Raw genomic sequence first — 20,620 nt, forward strand, 5'->3', positions numbered from 1 at the left:
ATAGATAAAATACATCTTGACTTCAACAAAAGATTTGACAAAGTATCCAATGAGATTTTGATCAGGAAACTAGTTAATTATGATCTAGTTGATATGTCTGTTAGAAATATCCAAAGCTGACTCAAAATCAGACTCAAGGAGTGTTATGTATATATGTATATAGGAGATGTTCACAGAGATAGCCACTGACACCACCAGGTGGCAGGGTGCCCTGTCAGGATTGGCAGGGCAGTCTTTGGCGGGAAATCCGGACAATGGGATTGGTTCCAAGTATACCTGGCTAGGTATATAAGAGGGGCAGTTGCCCCTTTGTTTGCCAAGTCTGTGCTACATCAATAAAGGAAGTTATGCTGAACCCTGTTGTCCTGTGTCATCCATCTTGGCCATGCGGTCCTGAGCCCACGATCTAACAAGGAGTATTCATGAAAGGGTCTTATTCAAAACGGAGTGATGTATCATGTACTCTTGAACATCCTTCAAGCATCAGCAGTCAAGGCCAGTTGACCTTTCTGTGCCTTTGCCCTCTGAAGAACAAAGTTATCAGCAAACCCAATGCCTACTTCTCCCTGGCATAGGTAGTTCTTCTGGAGTGTGATTCCAAATTTCTACAGTGAGGGTTGTGGGCTAAAGTCCTTGGAAATAACATCTTTGTTTCAAAAGTGGAATGGAGAGCCTTTGCTCTGTTGTGTGTTTTTGGATGTAGATGAAAAAAAATGCCTGTTATTTCTGAGATTATTACACCCGATTGTCTCCAATGCCAAACTATTAGCTTATTGTCTCTGTTATCTCTTTTGCAATCCTTTCTGTTATTCTCCATCACTTCTTTTCTCACTGATGTAAATCTGAGTAGAGTGATGAGTTACACAAACAAGCAACAGTTGAGAAGTAAGCCTGGGGTAAACACTGCAGTGGATCTACTAATCAGACCTATATTCAGAAAATGAAGGTTTTTTAAAATCCATTCTTTGGCCTTAAATGATTCACTACTGAAGGTGTTACTTTGCAGATCAGGGTGTTTCTTGATTGTAGGCTACAGGAAGCTTGATAGTGGAGCCACGGTGCCACCCTTTGAATTTAACTATGGCTATTGCAGCCTTGGTTGTTTTAAATCCTGTTTTTTCATGAATCACTCTGGGTGGTATAATCTACACATTCAGCCTAATGATTTCTAAGAAAACTGTTGTGATGAAAAACTGAAATAAAATATTTTGATGTCACTCTGCACTCCTGATAAGAATAGCAGAATACAAATATAAAATAAATGCATCAACATGGTAAATTGTCAGGAGGAGATTATTTCAGTAAGTAAAATCCAAGCATATTTTAACACCAATGGCAGAAAGCAGCAAATCTCATCTCTTTTGGAGATTTGGGACACTGTTAGAATTCCAGCCATCTGTGATTGGTCCTCGGACCGTCATAGCCAATTTATTCTGCTGCCAGAGTTGTTCAACCATCTGCTCAAATGGAACAGCTTCCAGCATTTCCCCTGCAGTGTTCCTCTGAAGACAAGTAGGTGCATCTCCCTACATACACAGATGCAGTAATATTATTGCTTGGGAAAGGTCAGTTCTACCAATGGTGCTCTTAGAAGCCTGAAGCTTCAATGTTATAGGACCATGGTCTGCATGAGTAGATCAACAAAACAAGATTACTAAGCGAGAATCAGTGGAGAAAATGCTTTTGTTGCAACTGTCCAGTTGGTAAATCCAGAAAAAGAAACTCCTGGGACATTATTTACCAAGAGCAGGGCTTTTTTTCTCATAGAACGCTCAGAACGGAGTTCCGGCACCTTTTTTGGATGGAACCTTGTAGGGTAGGCAAGGTGGGTTGTATGACATGTGTGAGTTCCGGCACCTTTTTCTTTTACAAAAAAAGCACTGACCAAGAGTATAAAGTTTACTGAATTAGCTACATTGGCATAGAAGAAGCGAAACCAGCTCTGGCTTCCCGTGCAAAAGCAAGCATAGTTAATTCCCCCTTTCTTTATGGGGCACCCACAGTCCATTACATCCACCAATCACTTCTGTCCATTATGTTATGAGAACCAGCCAGCCACATCTGCTCAGTGTGTCCTTGAGGTGGGAGCAATGTCTCACAGAAATCGACGTTGCCATTCCACAAACCCCCTGCATTCCATGCCATCCCCTCCCTTTTCCTTGTCAAGCTACAAGTGAAGTGGAATATAGGTGAAAGTGTGAGTCAGCATTGACATGTCGATCCCCTGGAAGAATAGTAGACCTGAAACAACAATAAACATACACACAGTATTACTTACAACCCAACTACTGCTACATTCCTTATTGGGACTGTTGAGGTAACCTAGTGTGAAACGTCTTAACTAACCTCACTGCCCTAACATCTGGAGCAGCCACACGCTCAGCGTCTGCTAACAGGTAGCCTTTCTATAGTATTAGGTATTGTAATTTCCCCTTGTGATATCTGGAGTCTAGAATCTTTTTGATCCCATAGTGCTCTGCTCCATTAACTAGGATGGGAGGAGGAGACGGTTCTTTGCTGGCCTCAAGCCAGATCCCCGAAAGGGTTTTAAAAGACTGCAGTGAAATGCTAGATGAACCTGCCTGAGGCTTCTTGGCAATTTCGGCTCCACCATCACCAAAGTCACAATCTGGATGATTTGGAAAGGACTTATGTATTTGGGACCTAACTTTTTTCAAGGTTGCCTCAGATTTAGATACTTGGACAAATACACTTTATCCCCCAATCTAAATTCCCTTTGGGGGGCCCTTTTTTGATCTACTTGCCTCTTTTGACTTTCCCTAGCTTTATTTAGCACTTCACGCACAGCAGGCCACGTGGTTTTTAGAGTAATGACATTGAGGATGGGCTTCCTGTGGGAGCTCTGGCATGGGCATGAACTCAGTCCCCATGGCCACTTTGAAAGGAGTAAAACCTGTGCTGCTGTGCACCGAGTTGTTATATGCCACCTCTGTGAAAGGCAGGAGCTCAGCCCAATTAGTCTGCTTATAATTTACATAACAGTGCAGGTATTGCTCTACTAATGAGTTGGCATGTTCAGCAGCCCCATTGGTACTCAGATGGTAGGCAGAGCTAAATCCTTGGGAGGAGCTTCCCAGGTAGGCATTTCATGGAGGCACACATAGAACTGGGCACATAGGTTTCCTTTTTCATCTCTGGCCACCAGAATGGTCTCTTTATCAGGTGAAGGATCTTCACAAACCCAAAATGCCCTGTGGATTTTATAATGTGGCTCATCTGCAGGACCAAGGTTCTCTAGCTGGCTGGGACATACACCTTACTCCCCTTCCATGCCAAGCCCTCATTTATCAACAGGTCATCTTTATGTCTGTGGAGCCACTCACCCATCCCCAAGACATCTTTTAGCAGTTGCATCACCAATTCCACAGCCAGCTGAGGGAAGAATTTTCTGAAAGCTCTGAAAGCTGCCTAGATGGGATAATGGAGTTAGTTACTTCCTCTTGGGTACTTCTGTACTGGGGCATGTGAGAGAGGGCATCTGCTAGGAAGTTCTTCCCACCCAGGAAGTAGCGAAGGGTGAAATTGAAGTGGTTAAAATATTGAGCCCATCGGACCTGCTTAGGAGATAGCTTCCTCAGGGCCTTTACCACCTCCGGGTTCTTGTGGTCTGTCCACACTTTGAATGGAATCTTACTGCCCTCTAAGAATTGTCTCCAGGTGAAAAGAGCCCATCAGACCTCGTAAGCCTCCTTCTCCCAGATGACCCACCACCAATCAGTATCAGACAACTTGCAAGACATGTAGGCATATGATTGCAACTCTCCCTTTTCATTCCTCTGGAGTTAGACTGCCCCTACTGCCACATCACTGGCATCTGCCTGGATCACAAAAGGCTCATTTGAGTTTGGGTGCTTCAAGACCAGCTCAGCAAAAAAGAGCTGCTTCAGCTTTTCAAAGGCCTTTGAAAAGACCAATTTAGTGCCTAGTTCAGTTTGGGCTTCACTCCCCCTCTTGTCTTGAGCCAGTTGGTGATGGGCAGGGCTATCTCTGCAAATGTGGAAATGAACTGCCACTAACAGTTCACAAATCCCAAGAAGTTCTGTAACTGCTTCCTGATCCTAGGGCCCTCCCATTCCAGGATTGCTCTCACCTTGCCCAGGTCCATCTCCACCTCATCCTTGGAGATGCAGTATCCCAGGTAGTCTAGGCTGGCCTTGTGGAAGTCACATTTAGATAGCTTTGCTATAACTGGGTTTTGCACAACTTCTCAAGTACTTCTCAAGAACTAGCTTTATGTGCTCTTCCATGGTATAAATTAGAATATCATCTAAGTATACCAGCACTCCTTTTTACAGGTGTTCATGCAGGATCTGGTTTATTAATTGCATGAATACTGCTGGCACCCCTTGGAGCTCAAATGGCATTGTCCAAAATTGGTAGCAACCTAGAGACCAGTTAAATGCAGTTTTCTACTCACCCCCTCTTTAATTCTCATTTGGTAATAGGCTTCCCTCAAGTCCGTGCAGATATAGTTCAGTCCCCAGTAATCTATGCATAATCTAAGAGACCTGTCTTTTTCTCTTTAAAAACTACAGGGGCAGCAATCCTTAAATTTGCTGGCTGGATAAATCTTCTGGCTAAATTCTTGTCTATGAACCCCTGAAGTTCCTCCATCTCCCTTGGCGTCATGGAATACATCTTTAGCTAGGGTAATTTAGCCCCTAGCAAGATTTCAATAGCACAGTCTATGGGGCAATGGGTTGGGAGCATGTCTGATTCCCTTTCACTTTCATAATTGCAAGCTTGTGCCTGGTGTTCAGTGCTTTTGCTGGCTCCTGCTAGCTAGCTTTTTTCCTCATTCGCCAGTTGTTGCTGTCTCAATCTACTGATGGATTCCATTTCCTCAACCAGGCTAATCCTAGTCTCAGTCATTCCAGGAGCCACAATAAAATGAAGAGACTCTACATGGGTCCCAGCCCTGAAGCTCACTGGCTGCATTAGGCAAGTTGCTGGTGCCCCTCCCATAAGGGAACCATTTAACTGTGGCTGTGACTAGGGGGGCCTTTGCCCAGGTTCGCCTGTTGCGCCAGTTGTGGCCCTATCTAGACCGGGATGCCCTGTGTACGGTCACTCATGCGCTCGTGACCTCTCGTTTGGACTACTGCAACGCTCTCTACATGGGGCTTCCCTTGAGGACCACTCGGAGGCTCCAACTGGTACAGAATGCAGCCGCGAGAGTTATGTTGGGAGTCTCCCGATACTCCCATGTTACACCTCTGCTCCTTGAGCTGCATTGGCTGCCAGTTGTCTTCCGAGTGAGATTCAAGGTTTTGGTAATGGTTTTCAAGGCCCTACATGGCATGGGTCCGGAGTACCTCGGGGATCACCTGCTGCCGGCGTCAACTTCCCTCCGCCTTGTGCGTTCCCACAGAGAAGGCCTCCTCAGGGTGCCACCGGTCAGAGAATGTCGTCTGGTGGCCCCCAGGGGGAGGGCCTTCTCTGTGGGTGCCTTGGACTTATGGAATCAGTTGCCGGTTGAGCTCCGGACGGCGCCTGACCTTCGCTCCTTCTGACACGATCTGAAGACCTATTTATTTGAACAAGCCGGCCTGGCCTGATGGGGGATGTGTTGGGGTTTTTTATTGTGGTTTTACATTATTATTTATTGTTTTAGCTCGGGCTCTGTATTTAATTTTCTTTTTAATTTTTGTACTTTGTATTTTATATGTGCCCTGTTCACCGCCCTGAGTCCTTCGGGAGAAGGGCGGTATACAAATATAATAAACTTAAACTTAACTGGGAGAACCCCATGGGCTGCCTTAACTTCCTCAGCCTCAGTCCTATTTTCTCCACTATCTGAAGGCTAATTAGGCATAGAGTGCACCCCAAGTCCAAGGCCGTGAGCCCCCCCCATTCCAAAATCTCCACCTGGGTTGTCATAGGGATGATGGTGCCAGTTATCGGGTCATCTTCCTCTTTGCTGTTGCTTTTCTAGAAGACCAAGCTGGGCTTTTTGTGGGCCAGAGTTCCTTCCCTTTTGCTGGATTGGGGAGAGACCTCTGTGACCTGTTTAGCCACCTATGTTTTCTCCTTCAGCTTCATGGATGGTTTTTCCAGTTTTGGTTGGGCCAGGGCTCACTGTACAGATGCCAGCCATGGCGTGAGGCAGTCAGCAACTTGGTGGCCTTCCTTCCCACATCAGAAACACACTCCCAGGCTCAGGTGGGCCTTCTCCCCTGTGCTGAGGGCTGCACCCCCTTTTCCTCCACAGGGTGCTGGGTGTCTCTCAGGCATTCAGTGGGGCTGGTTCTCTAAATGTTTCTTCAACAGTGTCTAAAACTTTCTAAACAGTTTATTGGAAATTGGGAAGGAAGGGTGAGACTAAACTCCTAGACTAGACAACCAACCTTTGCTTGCTCCACTGAGAGCTTTCATTCAGGCTAGCATTTTGTCAGGCTTCTTTCAGAGGTCTCCACGGTCCTGTTCGTTCACCAAATTTCTGTAGAGGATTTAGCAGAGTAAATTAGCAAGCTACTTAGCTGCCTTGGAGAGGATTCAGAGCCTTGGTGGAGCAGTGGGCTAATGCCTCCTTAAGTAACACCAGCTGCCTGCAATTAGTGCAGGTTCGCATCCCACCAGGCTCAAGGTTGACTCAGCCTTCCATCCTTCCGAGGTAGGTAAAATGAGGACCCAGATTGTTGGGGGCAATAAGCTGACTTTGTAATAATGCCGCTTGGGGTGTGTGTGAAAGCCCTAATAAGCAGGCATATACATAGAATGAAGGCTACTGCTAAGCTTGTAAGCCGCCCTGAGTCTTCGGAGAAGGGCGGGATATAAATGGAATTAAAATAAAATAAAATAAAATAAAACACCTGGAAAAAAGTCCAAGTGTACTGTGGAGAATTTGGAGGAGATTGTTCATTTCAGTTTGAGGTAAATGTGCCCATAGACTCATGGAATTACATTCGTGCCTCCTTGTTTTTGTAAGGAGGTGTTCAGAGAGAATCTGCCCCACATGGAATTTCCAATCTCATTAAAGGCAACACCTCACAAAACACATCACCAGTCTGATCACCTGGGTAGTTTATGAGGGCATGAATGGCTAGATCTTTTTTTCAAAGAAAGTGAGCAACTAGCCTAAACTCTAAGGGAGTGAAAGTTACAAGGGCAGTGCTGGCTCCCAATATATTACAATTAAGTCTACTACTATGAAACACTATTTGAAAGGTTAAAGGCAGGGATGTAGAACCTCTTGGCTGCAGGCCTGATGTAGTATACCTCAGAGGTCTCCAACCTTTCTTGGTTTACAGACTGTAGGGAAAGGGAGAAGGAAGCATTTTACGTGTGTGCATGCGCACACACAAATGGGGCTGCAAGCATGTGTGATGCAAATGGGGTGGTGCTAGTGCCTATGTGACACTCGCTAGCACCGCCCCATTTTTGCAATGTGGGCATTAGCTGTGCGGTGCCCTGTTTTCACCACACGATGCCCCGTTCGCATAGTGGCAGCAGCACTAGTGTGAGTGGGGGTGAGTGCGCACACATGTGCATGCACTGGCCAGCCTGATCCATGGCCTGGTAGTGGGCCATGGCCCACAGGTTGGGGACTCCTGGTCTACCCATTTTCCCCATGGGTCATAAGCAAGGATCTGTCTACTCCTACATCACTGGTGGCCATTTCTCTTTGCTTCACCTGCAGCATCTCCTTCCTCTTCACATTGGAAAGAAAGGTGTCATCAATTTTGTTGGTGTTCCTGTTGAAAATACCTCATCCTTCATCTCTGAGAGGGTAAGGAGAGGCTCAGGCAATGATCAGTTCATCTGCAAACCAATCAATCCCTCCTGAAGGGATTTGGGTGGCTCCTGCTGATTTGGCTTCCCTAATAGGACAAACTATGCTAGAACAACTGCTTTTCTCCAGTAAAAGCTCACTGTGTCTCCCCACATAAAGAACTGAACTGAATGGTCTCACTTGTTACTTCATTCATTTATTGCATCAAACGTGTCTCTTAGCAGTGATGAAATTAATTAGAGGGGAACTTGTCAAAAAAAGTGTGAAGACAATATTATGCCTGAAACACATAGTATTGTCCTTTGCACATTGAAATTTTCAATGCAGAAGTGTATTGCCAAATTATTGTTAGGTTATCATTATAGAGATTTAGGGCCACAGTTTGTCATTGCGTTCACTGGATGACTTTAGGCCAGGGGTGTCAAACTGGTGACCCGCAGGCTGGATGTGTCACGCACAGGCCACACCCACTCCGGCTCTGCAATATGACAATACGTCACATGACGTGATCGAGTTTGACACCCATGCTCTAGGACTAGGACTAAAAGTCAATTTAGCCTGCCTCTTAAGTTGTTGTAAGGACAATTTAAAAAACCAGTTTTTTTACTTCCTAGAATAATTGGGGTACCTGCAGGCCATCCTCAAAACACTCTATTTGTATCTTCCACCTCCCTCTTGGAGTGGATAGGGCTGAAATGTGTGGACCTTCTTCTGCATTTTACAAGAAGGTATCAAAATAGAAATTAGTACCTTAAATCTTGCAGAGGCTTGAGGCACCTATGGAAAACCTTAACAAACTCTTAGTTCTCTCCCAAATTGGGTGTTTTCTCCATTGCAGGAGTTTTACAAGACCATATCAAATGTCTGAGGACTTTGCTATCTTTAAAGGTGCCCATTTTGTCTCTTAATAACTCAAAGCCCCAAAAATGCAAACACAAAAAATGGGGGCAAAAATGTCAGCCCCACCTTCACAAATCATTTCATCAGTCATACTTCTTGTATCCCCTGGGCTGGGAGGTAGGGCGTAGGGGAATACACAAGGATAATGTATGTTCCACAGATGGAAATATATTCACAGATGACTAAATGTACAAATGTGTAAATAGTGTTGGATGCAAAGCTGGAATGCATCCTCAGATTCTCTTTCTTTCAAAGTAATGCTTATAAAAGCACATTTCCTTTTTTCAGCTTTAAAATAGTTTGGATTTCATCTGAGATTTTGATTTTGTGTATCCTCCTAGAACTACTCATGTGTTCATAAGAACAGCTGGCACAGCTGTTGGGCCCTCACTGCGGGATCAGTGAGCATGAGGCTGGGTATCTTACAGTGAGGATGAGAAAGCCTTACAAATTCAGAAAATGACTACAAAAAGAAACCAGTAACCCAGAAAATAGGAGGAAATTCAGAGGAAGCAGATCCAAAGATGGAGGACCTAAAGGAAGGAAATAACAGACAGACTCAGAGAAACGAAGAATTAGAAGATGCAGTGATAATACCAGAAATCGAAAAGATATCTTACTTGTCAAGATCTCAGAACACATTTGGATAAGGAAGAAGAGCTGACTGAATGGAAGATAAAGCTGTCAGGAGAATTGTGGAAAATTAGAGAAGGAGGGAGGCTGTTTAATGAATATAAATGGGCTGAGTGGTCTTCCCAAAACCAAATTGTCTTTCTTACTTCAAACAATGTACACAAAAATAGGGGAAGAACTACTTGAGGACTCAGATGCATTGACTTGGAAAGTTAGTTGGCAAAGGAAGAAAGCCAGAGTAAGACTGAAGAAAATAGAGGTTTTGATCCATTAGATGGGACATTATATTATTAAATAGATGTTTGAACATGGCTAAGAGAATATATAATGGTTAGAGATAAAAGTATTACTATATAACTAGAAAGACAGGATATGTAAGTAGAATATTATATTTTTGTATGAGAAGGGAAATACGAAAATGCCAAGAGGATCTGAATAAGGGAAACTTTTGGTTACCCAAATACAATTTACTATGAGAAAACTATTAACAATAGAGACGGAATATTATATTATTAAACAGATGTTTGAATATGGTTAAGAAAATAGATAACTGTTAGAAATAAAAGTATTATTATAACTAGAAGGATAGGATTTTTAACTAGAATATTATATTTTGTTATGAGATGGGAAATATGAAAATTCTAAAAGGGTTTGAATAAGAGAAGCTTTTGTTTACCCAAATATAATATATTATGAGAAAATTATAAGCGATAGAGATATTTTGAAAATTGATGAGAAATTATTATTATTTTTTTTTAAAAAAAGTGGGAAAACAGGATAGTGATGGAACAAATGGATTTTAAGTCCAAATGCAATTGAGATATGTTTTGGCTAGAAAAGATCTTATAAACTGACATTATCGATATTATGTATAATACCAGAAAAATGTGGTGAAGATGTCTATATTTAACTGTATATATATGTATTAACAATAACAAGAATTGTATTTGCCCCATGTGGAAAAATGCATACTACCAGAAGAAGAGAGGGTCAAAGAAGCACTGGATGGGGTAGTAGTGGAACTAGACTGAGAAAGTTAATACTGAATTACCAATGGACCCAGACAACACGTTTCTTATTAAGTATTTATGATAGTAAAATTAGAAAATTAATAAAATGTTTACAAAAAAGAAAGAAAGCCTTTTTTCCCGTGTTAAAACGGATGGAGGCTAAATAGATTGTGAATGTACAAAGTCACCCTCATCAAAAGCAGCAGTAGCAACATCTGGAGTGCTTCCTTGGAGTATTTTCCTCTTAGGAGTACAGGAAAAGCAATCTCTCTATACCCAAGATCAGCAAAAGCAGCATTAACTGCAGACTGACAGACTTTCATGAGAAGGAAACAGCTTTCTGCAGCATTAGGCTCTTCCGCAACGCATCATCCCAGAGGCTAAAATCTGGTGGGATGGGCGCATTAAGGTCCGGTGTCAGGTGAGAGCAGCAAGATCGGAAACACCAGAAAGCTGAATGTTAACATATGCAGATTCGGTTTCTTTCCAGGAAGTGAATGATAAGTTCTTCACGTTAATTCTGCCCCAATGGTTAAAACTAGAGGAAAGCTTGTATTTTATTTCAAGGTATCCTCTTCTATATTAATGCCAAACCATAACAGATCTTTGAACATTGCCTTGGACTCAGAATGTTCCATCGGGTATCTTTTTTGGAACAAACTGTCCCTGAAGTAAGAATCGATCCCTCCTCCCTTTCTGAGAAGCTGGGTAAGCAGTCTTTTCCAAGATGAGCTGTGTAAACATTATTTATACGAGTACAATCACACTGCAGCAACTCAGGACACCCCGTTGCCTGTAGAACATATTCCACCTTATGCTAATGGGACTAACCAGCCCCATTCACTCCAGTGGAAAGGGCCTACTTTGGATCCCGTCGGCCAAAGAATTTTACCTGGTGGGGTCCAGGAAAAGAGTCTTTCCAGCTGTGGCCCCCACCCTCTAGATGTTCCCTCATTAGAGATGAGATCTGCTCCCACGCTCCTGGCGTTCCAGAAGAGCCTAAAAACTTGACTCTGCTGCTTGGCCTGGAGTCCTGACAGGTGCCTGCTGCACTGCAGGATGGCTGATGAAGTAGAGACGATACTTACTCCCAGGCTGCCCATCATCTTGGTTCTTAATGTTTAATCTTTTTGTTCCACTTTCAACTGTTTTTAAGCACTTTTTAACTTTTTATTATATTGTAAGCTGCCCAGAGTCACTGTATTAGTGATATGGACAGCACAGAAATTTAATTAAATGGGGGGGAAAAGGATACCGACCAACCCACTACAGCACAACCAACACAAATAGTAAAAAAAGGATTACATTACCATACATCAAAAAGTATCTCAGAAACAACCAACAGATTATTACAACCACATGATATCAGCAAACTGAAACCCTCCAAAACAACAAAATCGAAAGATCCAGTAGCCCAAGAATAAAAAACAGGGGTCATTTACAACATAAAGTGTAAGGATTGTAACAACCGCTATCTAAGAGAGACAGGCAGAAAACTGGCAAAGTGCATCCATGAACAACAACTAGAAGACAAAATGGAAACGCCTTAATCTCACAATGTACAGATAAGCTTAGCCATACTTTCAAGTAGGAAACCGTGAGGATCCTAGACCAAGCTGAATCTAAAAAAGCTAGGGAGTTCCTAAAAGCTTGGCATTTAGACAAATCAGTCATCAGTACGCACATAGACATAAATCACATTTAGATGCCATTTGTATGAGAAATAAAAAAGTAAATAAGGAAACGAAAAGACCAGAAGACATCATCTCCAGCTGCCAACACCCAGATGAGCAGGCAGGTGGTGAGCAGGGACCAGGCAAACAATCAAGCCAAAAACAATGCCTTAATCAAGAAACCACCTGTTCTGTACCAGCCTGCTACCGGCCCTGCAGAAAAGGCAGGGACAACCCCTTTTACAAGTAGGCAAGAGGCTGGAATTACACCTGCCAAATTTATTACCACAAAAACAAACGGAACAAGACAAACCAAGAAACAGGAGCTTTAAGAAACATGAACTATCCAAGCGGTTGCCTTCAGCAAACCAGCCCTCCCACGCATTCCCCTTATATAGAGTTCAGGGCGTGGCTTCTCTGTGCCTCCTTCCGAGGAGCCCCATTGCCTTCCTCTGTTTATTCCTAATTGACTGCCTCCTGCGTCGGGCGTCCTTGAACAGGGCCAGCTGTGGGTCATCTTCATCCACACTGTCAGGCTCACACAGCTGGGTTTCTGTGGTGACCAAGTGGGAGGGGCCTGGCTGAGGGCTCTCATCAGCAAGATCTTCAACCCCCTCAGCAAGGTCTTCAACACCCCCCTCCTCCTCTGAGTCATCCGACCCAACTGCCGAACCCACAGGCTGACCCTGAATCACAACACCACCAAAGGAGAAGACCCCACCCCCAGCAAAACAGGCAGGGCAGGCTACTGTATATAAAACAGTGAGCAAACCAGTAGTGGGATTCAGCCAATTTGGCAGAACCGGTAGCTAATTTTTGTTGCCCAGGCCCAGAACGAACCTCCGGAGGTGGCACCCACACAGAGAACCAGTTGTTCACATATGTGAATCCCACCTCTGGAGCAAACCTCAGATTCACCCACAATGATGATGTTACCTAACTGGATAATAATCTCTGCAAACAAACAGCCAAGTTCAGAGAGCACTAAATATACCATATAAATCTTAACTGAACTTTAACCTGAGACTTTTTTAAAAATTTACTTCTAATCCATAGGGATGTGTCTGTCAGAAAATGAGATGGCAAGATAAAGCTTTAAAGGCCAATAAAACACTACATATCACATCAGATTAGATAGTACCCCAAACAATCATGAATTTAAAATCCAGAAACTAATAAAACTACCAAGGTTGGTCTATCCATCCCTAAGGGAACAGTTCGTTCACACATTTCTGAAGGTGTAGTAATGTCACATGCTTAAATGCTATTTATTTTACAAGCATAGCAGCAAGAAAGATAATCTCAGTTTGCAGTATTAACTCTTGGGGTGTAAATTAGGGGTGTTTTCTCCATTTGATCTCCACTATTGGTGACTGCCAAGATTTCTGTTTTTATTTTGGGAAGAAAAAAACAGACTTAGTTTTGAGTCATTTATATCAGGGGTCCCCAACCCCAGGTCTGTGGACCAGTACCGGGCCGCGGCATGCCAGCAACCGGGCCGTACAAACAAGGGAAGCCCCATCCGCGAGATGCAGGCAGCATACAAAACCACGCCCCCTCCGGTCCACAGAAAAACCTCTCTCCACAGAACTGGTCCCTGGTGCCCAAAAGACTGGGGACCTCTGATTTATATAATATAATTTATATAATCTGTTTTTTTTAAGGTATAATCTGGTTTTTTTTTAAAGGTACACTTTGGAATTCAAACACAGTTGGAATTCACACTTTGGAACTTATTAAGAGTTAATATTTGAACGTTTTGTTCATTTCTTTCATCAGTTCATGGTTTAGGGGTCCAGAAATTCAATGAACAAACACACAAACAAAACGATAAAAAACAGTATAAGGTATAATTCCTTGCCAGCAGAAGCAGCAGAAAAATTATAGGGCAGCCAAGGAAAACCCAAGTATCAACCCACAATTGGGAAAACACATCTCTCTCTCCAGATTTAAACAGATTGTGTACCTAAGGACACTCAAGAGAGAGCACCAGTCTTATCTTTAAACTCTATGTTGAAAAAACAGGTCTGGTGCCATTTCAAAAGAGCACTAAACACTTGTTTAACATACTAGTGCAGGGTGCTCTTTCCAACCGCTCTCCACTTTTGCTGATAAGGGCTTCGGAAAGCTCTGGTGGACTATTTTGTGGAAAGCCAATAGTGAGCTCTGCCGCAGTCTAAGCCAGAGAGGCCTGTTCCCAGCAGTCAGAAGAGAGGGAGCCAAAAGCAGCTGGGCAGGCCTCAATCCCTCATCAAATCAGCCGTGAAACATGCCGCACGATAATCACAGCAAAACTGTGTTGGAAGAAGTGAGGGGGGGGAGAGGCTTTAACGCTGGAAAAGCAAAGGACAAATTTAAGCTGCCTCAGCTGGCTGCAGATGAAAGAAAGCAAGGTCAACAGGATGTGGCAGGGGAAAAAAAAAACTGGAGAAATGAGGAAGGGCCAACTCTGTTGCTCTGATTCTCTAAATAGATAAGGCTTCCAGGAAGGTCAGATTCAGGCCACTTCAGAAATTTTTTTAAAAATCCACATTTAAATCCAGGTGCTTCCTAGACCTTTTTAATGTAGATTTAGATGAAAAAGAGTTAACGAAGACAGAAACTGACTTTGTGAGTTTTTTTGTAGTTACGGCAATAGGCTGGAAACCAAGAGACTGTATGCTCTATGCTGCCCTTAGATACGAAGCTAGCTGGATGACCTTGGACCATTCGCTTTCTCTCAGATCTAGGAAGGAAGAATGGCAAACCACTTCTGAAAAACCTTGCCAAAAAAACTTCAGAGACTTGTCCGGGAAGTTGCCTGGTGTCCACTCTGATTCAAAGGCTGACAGACTTATAGAGGAGTATATTTATAGGTCAAGATTGAAATGAGGGGTTCTTGGTGCTTTCTGAGCTTGGTTGTTTTCTTGCAGATGCTTCATTGCCCAAGCTAGGTAATATTTAATTTAATTTAATTTAATAATTTAATTTGTATACCGGCCTTCTCCCGAAGGTCTCAGGGCGGTGAACAGGGCGATACATGATAAAAAACAGAATACAAAAATTAAAAAGTGATTAAACAATTATGCCCGTAGTAATTAATACATATTAAAAATTAAAACTAGTTATAAAAACCCAACCCCATCCCATCAGACCAGGCCAGCTTGTTCAAAAAAGAAGGTTTTAAGATCGCGCTGGAAGGAGCGAAGGTCGGGGGCCATCCGGAGCTCAACCGGCAAGCGGTTCCATAGGTCTGGCGCGCCCACAGAGAACGCTCTCCCCCTGGGGGCCACCAATCGGCATTCTTTGATCGGAGGCATATCATCCTACTGCTAATAGGGAGTGGGGCTAATATTCTTGTGGCTTGCCCTATCAGTGTTGCTGGGAGCGATCGTGGTGCTGCTTTCATTGGACTGTTCATTTGTCTGGCAGTTCTTTGGGATACTCTTGATTGTTGGTTTGATGTTAATGTTAGTGTTAAAGTTTGCTCATCTGGGTGTTGATTGCTGGTGGAGGGGTGTTTGGGTCTTTTTGCTCCCCTTTTGGCTTGTTGATTGTTTCTTTTGTAAGATATGCAGATGTTGTTTATGTCTATGTGCCTGTTGATGACTGAAAGTGCCAGGCTTTCAGAAATTCTCTAGTTTTTTGGACTTGGCTTGGTCTAGGATAGTCACAGTTCCCCAATTGAAACTATGGTTAAAAATGTTTGTCTATCTGTCTGTCTGTCTGTCTGTCCATGTGTTATGAAATTAAAGAGATTTCATTATGTCTCCTGAGTTCTAGTTGGTGTTCATGGATGCATTCTGCTAACCTTCTGTCTATTCCTTGTATGTACAGTAGTGGCTGTTGCAGTCTTTAAACTGTATGTTGTAGATGACACCTGTTTTTTCATCTGGGGCTGCTGGGTCTTTTGGTTTGCTTAAGATGTTCTGGAATAGCTCATATGCACCAGATCAGGGGAGGTAACTTTTCCATCCTTCCCTGCTTTGGTCGGTCCCATTTGCAATACTACGGTATGTCCAGTTCTTGGCACTGCAACTGAAAAAAAACCAGTACCAACAGACTAGAGTGACTTGTGCTACAAGAACCTAGAAGGGCTACTAGAATGATCAGGGACTGGAGACAAGCCCTATAAGAAACAAAGAAACTTGGCCTGCAGAAGACATGACTGAGGGGAGATACACTAAGCACTCTTCAAAGATCTGAAAGGCTATTGTACGGAAAAGGGAATGGACTTAGTTCTCTTTTGCCCAAGGGGCAAGACCCGAAGGAATGGGTGAAAAGTCCTAGGAAGCAGCTTCTGGACTTCCTGACTGTATCAGCTGTCAGCCTTGAAGTCAGAGCAAGGCTAGAATTAGGGATGAGTGGGGCAAGGGAAGAGTCATGTTACTTTACATCTAATCCCCTCCCCCAGACCAGAGAGCTATGCGTAATGTCAGCACAGAAATAGGCAAGGCTAAAGGCATCTTTCCAAGCATAATGAATCTGCTGGAGCTCCCAAAAATATCCTGGAGCTGCATCCAGCCTGAAATGACTAAGATTAGGATGTGGTACAGTTTCAGCCAGCTTAGTATTGGCTCAGCTGGTCCTTGAGCTCTTGGCTCAGCTGGCCTTTGGGCTGCTTGTCATGCACTGACAGCTAAGTAAATAATGAATAACTTATTTCAATGTGTGCATTCCACATTTCTGAAGTCTGTCTCCTACTCAATATAGCACAGCATTCGTTGCATTTATTCCGCTGTTTATTACAAAGCAATTCATTTTACTGTATTACTCCTTATAATTAGGAGAAGTCAAGTATTCTTCAGTGGTCACGGTCTATCATTCACATATCTAACCACTGACCATCTTGTCTTAAATTTATGAGAATAACCTATCAAAAATTTTTGAAGGAATCGGATTACTCATCTCGCTTGACATGTTGCCATTTCTGAGACCCTGGAGGGGAGCAATATTTTGCAGGACGGTGTATGGAAGCAATTTGTTGACAACTCTAAATAGCTAATTTCTAGAAATCAGTGAACTTCACCCTGTATAAATTGTAGACAGATCTCTTTATTGTTATTTGTCACAAAATATTAGGGACTTTCACGTTCGTTACAAATCATTTCATCCAGTGCTGAGTTACAGGTGTTTAAAATCATCTGAAACATTTTCTCTTTCTTTCTATTATGTTTCAGCTTCAGTCAAACACTATCAATTTTTAAAAAAATCTAGTCTTCAACTGCCATATGACTGTAATTGATTTCAACCTGAATGTTAAGTTTACCCAGATTTTGTTATGCAAATTATTAATCAATTTGTGTTCTTTTTATTATTATGGAATAATAAAAACTTTCCATTGATAGTTCATAGCCCAGAATTTAGTAGCATTCTTAATTCTTTTTCACAATTATATATGTGGATTGAATTTCCCAGCCTAAATAAGCATGCTGTGCACATTACTCTCTATCTAAAGCTTAAACGGTTACATGAAATACCGTATATACTTGAGTATAAGCCGACTCGAGTATAAGCCGAGACCCCCAATTTCACCCCCAAAAACTGGGAAAAGTTGTTGACTCGAGTATAAGCCGATCCGCCGTTCTGCATGCCTCGGAGGCTGGATCCGCGCTCTGCAAGCCTCTGCCGCCAGCAGAGGCTCGATCCGCCATTTTGCAAGCCTGAATACACAGGAATACCCTGTGTGGCCGCGGCTCTCGGGGAAGCCCTGGCTGTCCGCTTCCTCACTCCACGCTGCCATTCGGGGCCCGCGCGTTCCCCGGGCAAATCGCGGCGCCCAGCAGGCGAGGAAACACGTCCGTTCCAGTCGCCCCCCCTTCCCTCAGGAGACGCGAAGCAAGTGACCGCCCGGAGCTTACCAAGGACTTGCGCGCGGCCGAGGCTTCGGTACTTCCAGGATCGCGTGCACCTCTCCCAAGCCGCCGCCGTCCGGAGACCTGCCGAAGTTTGGGGAGGTTTGGGGAGGTACGCGCGCACCTCCCCAAACCTCCCCAAACGTCGGCAGGTCTCCGTTCCTCCGCGCAGACCTGCCGACGTTTGGGGAGGTTTGGGCGCCTCCCCAAACCTCCCCAGGTCTCCGTTCCTCCGCGCAGACCTGCCGACGTTTGGGGAGGTTTGGGCGCCTCCCCAAACCTCCCCAGGTCTCCGTTCCTCCTGCCGAAGTTTGGGGAGGTTTGGGCGCCTCCCCAAACCTCCCCAGGTCTCACTATACACATTCACCCAGAAGTGACTCCCTCTGTCCTGACAGGGGATTATTCCCCTCCAAGTACATCTAGAATGGTAGTCAAAAGAATTGTTAAGTAGTTTTTACCTTTCACAAATCTCTTTCAACTTCTTTAGTTGATTGCTTTGGCATTCTTCTGCTACATCTGTTAGCTTTTGTATAAGCTTAGGAGGGGGAAAAAACAGATATGTCATAGACTGTACCAGCCACACATTCTGTTGATAAGTATTGCACAGATAGTCTTCAGGTTGTGACCCTAATGGAGACTGCCATTAAATAATGTTAAATGAACTGCCTCAAGTAATGACCAGCCATACGTATTCTCCTCAGTGCATTCATTAAAGAGTGCACTGGTCATTAATTGAGGGTGGGGGAGATCCTGGGAGGCCTAATGCAAGCACCAGCCCGCCTGCCTCAGGTCTCCCCCACCCCCAGATACTGGGCTTCAGCACAGCTGGCTGTCTTGCCAAAGAGAAACATCTGGGAAGGAAAACCCTGTCTTACCTCTTTCCCAATTCTGCCTCTGCCCTTTCTCCTACCAAGGTGTTCTGGGACTAGTTCCCTAGCCTTTTGGAGCTTTTGGTGTTCGCCCATCAGCTGTCTACGGGGAGGCAACAAAGCTGCCTCTCTAGGCTTTGAGAAAAGGCCCCTTGCACAAAAGGCAGCTTCAGGACGAGCTTCCAAAAACCCTTTCCTTCCTTAACGCCCTCCCCACCTTCCCCCAGAAAGCCATATTTCTTTTTTTTTATTGAAAATTTTTATTGAAGTTACAATATTATCCCCTCCCCAACCCACCCCAGAACCCCTCCCCCTCCCCCATATTTCTTCAATAACAAAAACATAAAAAGCTGGTTGGGAAATCGCTGATTTCCCCCCCCCCTTTTTTTTTAGATGCTAAAACTAAACTCTCCCTCTGCCTTCCAACCAATATCCCTTTTTAAAATCTTACCTTGGCTCCAGATGGAAAAGTAGAGGAACTAAGCTAGTAAGGAGAGAATTTTTTTCTGCAACTTTTTACTCCTGAAGTAGTAGTAGTAGTAATAGTAGTAGTAGGAATAATAATAATAAATCCCTAAAAGTTGTGCCAGAAAATGGAGGACGCTGGGTCTTTGCAAGTTTTAGCTGTCTGTCAGACTGCCTGAAAAGGGCGGCCTTCAGGCAGCCAGGCGGACAGCTAAAGCTTGCAAAGACCCAGCGTCCTCCATTTTCTGGCATAACCTTCGGAGATTACTTTAAAAAAAAAGCAAAAAAAAAACTTCAGAGGAAAAACAGCTGCAGAAACATTTTGTCTCCTTGCTGGCTTGGTTCATCTACTCTTCAGCCAGGAGGGAGTCCAAGGCCTAGAGAAGGGGAGCTTTGCAGCATCCCTATGGACAGCTGATGGGCAGACAGCTGATTAGCGGAGAAGGCTCTGAAAGTAGCCGCCATTTTAGCAAGGAATTGTTCGCAGCTGCTTCCAGGAGTCCTGGGGAGCAGGCCTAAGTGCTGCAGGGGAAGACGGGCAGGGGAGGACAGCGCAACATCCCCAGGGTCTGTGGTAAGTGTGAATGACCACTGGAGTGCTGCATTTGTCATAAATTTGAAAGAGGTTATTTGTAGTTTTGGGGTGTTGGTTGTTTTGAATGGCAGCTAAATGGCCTCCCCAAACGTCAGCAGGTCTGCGCGGAGGAACGGAGACCTGGGGAGGTTTGGGGAGGTGCGCGCGCACCTCCCCAAACCTCCCCAAACTTCGGCAGGTCTCGGACGGCGGTGGCTTGGGAGAGGTGCGCGCGATCCCGGAAGCACCAAAGCCTCGGCCGCGCACAAGTCCTCGGTAAGTTTTTTTGTTGACTGGAGTATAAGCCGAAGTGGAATTTTTCAGCCCAAAAAGTGGGCTGAAAAATTCGGCTTATACTCAAGTATATACGGGTACTTACTGGCTATGTCTATACTGTAGAACATGAACAACCCAGCCATCCATTTCCCTGCTTTTGCAGACCAGAAGAATACATTACAGCGGTGGCTGGATTTGTCCTGCAATGACCAATGTGTTAGTCTTCCCATTTGTCACAAAGGGTTCAATCTGGGCCAAAACAATCAGGGATGGGTTCGGGATCTGATTACCAACCAAACATTTTCATTTCTCTAAATTGTGGGAGTGGTGAAAATTACTAAAGAAACCAAGATGGAAGTTCCTGCAGATAGACATTGGCAGGCTGACAGACATGACTCGGCAAGATCAGTGTCTTTCTGGCTGACAAGAATGAGACAATGTACACAGATAACTTATTCTGCAACACAGAGAAATAAAAATTCAAAATATTATAAATCTATGTTCCTAAATTTAATTCCTAGCCTTTTCCCCCTACTTTTCCTGATCAACAGTAAGCTTGCCATTCTCTGGATGGTCTTGAACTGCTCGTGATTGCATTTATATAGCTATTCTCTCCAGCATGGGAATCACTGG

The sequence above is a fragment of the Vipera ursinii genome (genome assembly GCF_947247035.1).
Source record: "Vipera ursinii genome assembly, chromosome: 3".
Lineage (NCBI taxonomy): Eukaryota > Metazoa > Chordata > Lepidosauria > Squamata > Viperidae > Vipera > Vipera ursinii.